This window comes from Halyomorpha halys, unplaced genomic scaffold, assembly GCF_000696795.3.
Source record: "Halyomorpha halys isolate HHAL.00 unplaced genomic scaffold, Hhal_1.1 Scaffold2667.1, whole genome shotgun sequence".
Taxonomy (NCBI): domain Eukaryota; kingdom Metazoa; phylum Arthropoda; class Insecta; order Hemiptera; family Pentatomidae; genus Halyomorpha; species Halyomorpha halys.
Window position 1 is genome coordinate 52,206 of NW_027115130.1, and position 5,854 is coordinate 58,059.

General features: G+C 27.2%; 1 long non-coding RNA gene across 1 annotated transcript in view; it reads right to left on the reverse strand.

Moving 5' to 3' along the window:
• Positions 1–1,328: 1,328 nt before the first annotated feature.
• LOC106691672 (uncharacterized) overlaps positions 1,329–5,854 on the reverse strand; it is a 37,860-nt gene continuing 33,334 nt past the window's right edge. Inside the window, exons 2-4 of the long non-coding RNA XR_001344830.2 lie at positions 3,404–3,520; positions 1,519–1,744; positions 1,329–1,417 (exon numbers count right to left, since the gene is read on the reverse strand). This is a non-coding gene — a long non-coding RNA (uncharacterized lncRNA). The remainder of the gene's footprint in view (positions 1,418–1,518; positions 1,745–3,403; positions 3,521–5,854) is intronic.

Genomic DNA, 5,854 nt, shown 5'->3' on the forward strand with positions numbered 1-5,854 from the left:
AGAACAAGCAAGAATTTCGAAATCAGTACAGGTAGTGAGAAATAAAATACAATGATCATAAAACAATAGAAAACACTTACACAGCCGAACAACCAACCACAATGAATCAGCAAGCGAGAGGTTTTCATCACAGAAAGGAACATAAAAACAAGACTTCAATATAATATAATAGAAAATTAATAATAAAAAAAATGAGTTTTAAATAAATAGGAGAGGGAAATCAAAATGTTTATAATAATTGTGAAAGCGGTAAATCCGTTTTACACAATCTGCTCACGCCAGCTGACATGGTTATAACCCCACACTACCTTCCCGTTACAGATTGCAACTGGAACTTTACGTTACACTCTGAAAACTTCTAAAAAATGATAATCTTCTTCATAATTATATATTATATATTAGTAATTATATATCAATAAAGAGGATTTGAAAATTTTAAAAAAAACTTCTTTATGACATTGTTTTAAAATTTATTAATCACACTTTATCGCAATGTTCTACGTTTGACTATTTACACTTATTATATTTATTTTTTAATAAAATATAAAAAGAATCTATTAGGTTGGTGAATATGAAATGTCAGATTTCTATTATATTCAAATATTTCTCTTCCTATTTCCTTTTTCTTTAGTTTTTGGCATAACTTCGCTTATAATCGTACTGTCCTTCGCCATAGTCACATTTCAATAAAGGTGATTGTCTCATAAGTGTTCCTTTTTTGTTATTTGTTTTGAATTTTGGTACCAATATGAATTCCACCGACATTCCTGTATTTTTGGAATGGGTATAAACCTGGTAATAATGCAGCAAAAGCTGCACGCAATATAAACCAGAAAAATTGCGAAATTAAATTAATTGAAAAATGAAGTTTGCAGCCAACTCATCGGCTCTCCAGCCAACCGACTTTCAATGTTTTAAACATTTGGATCTGTTTTACGGGCTAAACATTATTAAAATGAAGACAGCTAAAAAAACTGTATATCTGAATTTATTGATTCTAAAGATCAGAATTTTTTTCAGACAGGCATATATACTTTAAAGTCCTTCTGGGAAAATTGTATTGAAGCGAATACAATATATTTTGATTAAATAAACAGCTTATGAAAAAAGATATGCAGTTTTATATATTTATTTAAAAATCTGACATTTCATATGCACCAACCTAATACTACTTTTCAAGAGATCATTTATTGGTTTATTTTATTTTAGAAGAGAATAAGATTTATTTTTAATCTTTATTGAAAATTACAATATTTAATCAAATTTACAACAATTATACATTTAGTAAATTTGATGTAAATAATAATGGAGTGATAGAGGCGTGTAGATAAACTACCAATTGGCAGCACTCTAATAACGTTCTTTAACATTAGAAGGTCTCGTGGCCATCTTCTTTTCAGACGCCTCGGAAGATAGTCTGGAATGGAAGAGGAAGCAAGGTTAGAAACTAGTGGGTTTCTATGGTTAGAATAAGATTAATATATTGAACAGCACTTGCAGAGTCAGCACCAAACTCACATCGGATTCCATCTTCGGTCGGATTATTCCTGAAAGAGCCTTCGCTTTCAGGAGATTATAGGAACTTATTTCATCCTTCGGTTTATGTTCTTGTCCTTCTGTTGTTTGTCGTCGGGGATGTTGTAAATAAGAGTGGAGGCAGTTGGTTCAAGGCTGTTGAACTTTTTCCATACTGTGACAAACTCCTTTTGGGTCCCACTCGACTACGGTTGCGTTTGTACGAGGTCTGGAATCAAAATAAAAGATTCATGGGATAACTACTTGGTAATTTAACAGAAATCAATTTTATGAATAAAACATTTAAAAACAATAAAACATAGAATTCAATATCAGAATTTTCAAAGACAGTTTATCACTACTTTACTACTGAGTGATTTGGATGAGTAGGAGCGAGACGCTGAAACCAAGAATATTCAGGAAATATCTGTATTATGAGTCAATGTTGTATATTGAATATTAATAAAAAAAATTAACTAATGATTGTGGCTAGGAACACATTTTCTGATTTTATTATAACCTTTTTTTTTCTTTTTTTTTCCAGATCCCTCTAAAACAGAAAACAAAACATGATTTAGTAAATCACATTACGTATTTGTTACATAAATCAAATTAGATACCCCCTTTTATACCGATGGTACTTGAAGATATACATCGAAATACTTAGCTGAAGTTTGATTAGTCCATTCTGTGAGAATTCTACTAAAATGGTGAGGGACCTCTGCGTAATAATTATTCTACCCTGGATTACCGTTACTCAAAGTTTATTTATTTCTAGAAATTTGATAATTACTAAAGTAATTCTCGTTCAGTTAATTTATTTCGTTCAAGAGCCCAGTAGTACTGTAAAAAGTAAGCTATTTCAATCTAATTTTTAATTATTTTAATGAAAACTATGGTCAAACTATAAATGTCAATTTTACATTCGAAGCTCCATCCATATAAAACTAACTAAAAATACTACAAAACCTCAAGAACATCATTTAGAGTAGAGTAAATATGCTAAAATGTATGCCCTAATTGGGCAAAGGTTTTTAGAGATACAGATTTTTAAAAAGAAACATTTCATAACAAAAAATTACTAGTTAGAGAATTTATTTTCGTAAAAGCACATCTCTAAAATTATTAGACGTATAGATGTATATTAGCTAAAAATTTAAAGCTAATTAAATATAATATATTTTATATTCGTATGAGTAGTAGTTTTATGAATTCTACTAGCTGATATTATAAAAACTACTCAGCTATCATTGTAAGCAATAATATATAATGTAGAAATACAAAATATTAAAACTTTTAATGAGCAACTAAAGGAGAAAAATAGATAAACCTGATTCGAACGGTAAATGCCGAAACCACAAATTTTATGTTTGTTACAACCATATTGAGAATCCCTAAAATATGAACTTTTATAACAAAAATTTTTTTTTTTTTTTAAAACCACAAAAATGCGAAAACTTTCAATACGACCTCACTGACATACACTTAAGGATGCTAGTAGGTTTGTATGTACATTACACCAGAATTTTCCAGTTCCAACGAAAATTTGGAATTTGCATTTGAACAACCAGTTACCATGGTGGCAGATATAGTTGCTGTAATAACTAATGAGATTATTTAGAAAACATATATAACAAAAATTTCCATTGAAGAATATGCCTCTACTTCACATAGCATAGGTAGTTAGAGCTAGCTTTTTAGAGAATACCAAATATAAAGAAAACCATCCCAAACATTTATAAAAAATAATGGTTGGCTATTAACTTTCTTTGAAACATTTATTGCAAGAATCCCTAAAATATATTATTCACAGACCTCCCTTCAAGTTTTTACTTCCTCATTTGGGTTTATAAATAATATAAGAGGCCATGAAAACTAAATGTTTTACCTTTAGGAAAATGGCCTTCCGCTCCTCCCTCAATGGCTGTTTTACGGAAAGGAGCTTCTGAATCTTTGATAGCAGCTGTTTGAGAATTTCCATTATTACTGAGTGGCCTAGAACTATCTGAAACAAATAATGTTATACAACAAAGGTGGCCTTTTATATATAATTTTAAACAAATATATTATGAAGTAAATTTGATTTCTTCATTGTCATATATAAAATTACAATGAAGAAAAAAAATATTTTGGTTGGTTTAAATGTCATTAATAATGTAGATTGAAGAAATTGATTCTCTAAATACAGTATTCTGACACTTTTGAACTCTACATCTGAGTACTTACACATTGACACCCCAAATTGATTAAATGCGATAACAGTTATATAACTACAAAGTAACGTTTACTTTAAAGCTTGTGAGAAAGAAACCAAAACGAGCAGATAAACGAAATAACGTTTGAATAAAAATAACTAAGATATCAGCCAATCTGTCTTAAACAGTTTTATATTAAATAAATACCAAGTAAATCAAAAACATTTAAATTTAGTAATTTTATTTATTCGATTTTTAATTTGTTGATTTTAGATTGAACTATCAATTTAAATACATGATGTATCTTTTACAACTGATAATTTATCTTACCATTACATAATATTTTAAAAAATCCTAAATATAATGAAAATTTAAATCTTTAATAGTTTTTATCACTCTGGAAATTTATAGTTACGAAGTTTCACGTTTTTGTCAACGATATATATTCATTTTGAATTTTAAAAATATTTTTTTTTACTTTTGTTATTCAATATATAAATAAGTGTATTAAATTGCTAATTACAAGTTCAATTAACATGTAAAAAATAGTAGTATTATTCTATAAATAGTAGCGCACCTGTAACCCTTCATGGGTTGTAGCGGTACAGATTAAATTAATTAATTAAAGTACCACCCTATTCCAAGGATAAGCTATACTATACTAAACTATCTTATACTATAATATTTTATAATTATAATTATAATTGTACTATAATTATTTATATTGCAATAAAAAAATATTCAATTATAATTACAAAGCCATCTCTAAACTGGGAACAATTTTGTTGTATATTTTTATCTTTTTGTCATTATTGTTTAAAATCGCTTATTTTTCTATTGCCTATAAGTATGTTATTATATGAAATAGTTACCGAGTATAAGCTAATAACTTAAGAAGAGCAGATTGGATTATTTAACAATAAAAAATGGTCAAGTATGTGAAAATATACGAATACTTTGGTGTACTTATGTTTTCTTGTAAATCACTAAATACATGGTTTGTAATTACTATGTGTTTAGCTAGATATCATTCTTTTTGTATGTTTAATGGTTTCTTCGTTGTTGATATCTATAAAATATTCACGATATAGAAAACTCGCACTCTTACAATTTAAGCCGTATGATATGTATTAATTTTTTTTTTTAATTTCTTTGTAAAATATCTTTGAGTACATTGAAAGAAAAAAATATAAACTACATCCGTCCTAAACATTACTCATATCTAACCGTAGCAATTTTAAGCGTTTGCTGGACAATCATAGCTTTTTTTTAAGTAGAAACAAATTATAAGAAGTTTTACTTTATGATGATACTTTATTTTTTGAGAATTATACAATCTAATATGAATATTTGTATCAACAACATTATCAAAGTTTAGTCATAACGTCCAGTCATACTCAGTTGTTGTGACCTATTTATTTTTGTATCACTTAGACTCATTGTTTCCTTATTACATATGTTCAATATCTATCTATTACACAAATTAGTAAAATCTAGTTTTATATTAAAAAAAAAATAAAATGTATATATTGGATCTTTTTTAATACTCAATACAGTTCATATCGATGGCTCACTTCACAGATGTGCTAACTACATTTCCAGTAACATAAGAAAAAATTAAATTTAAGGTTCTCTATTTTAGAAAAATTACATATTTTCAATTAACTTTTTATCCAAACAGTTCTTTATTTTAAAAGAAATGATAAAAAAATTTTTCTATAAATCGCACACTCTATATTGTTATTAGCACTTGTATGACACTACGAAAAATTGCAAAGCTGAACTGAAATAACGGAAAATATATACAAATATATAAAGAATGAAAAAAAAATGAAAATTTGTGAGAGAGAAAAAAAAATCATTTATAATTTTAGCATATAATTCAAGCATTTTTATGAGGGGTCTACTTATATTGTTAAATGGTCTGACTATTTATATTAATAGGTTTTTTAACAAATTGTACTTCACAGTTGTGCTAAGTACATTTCGACTAACATAAGAAAAAATTAAATTAAAGGTTCTCTATTTTAGAAAAATTACATATTTTCAATTAACGTTTTATCCAAACAGATTTAGTTATAAATTATAAATTATAAATACGATCTTATCACAGCACACATTCTGAAACAGCTCCCTCGTAAAGC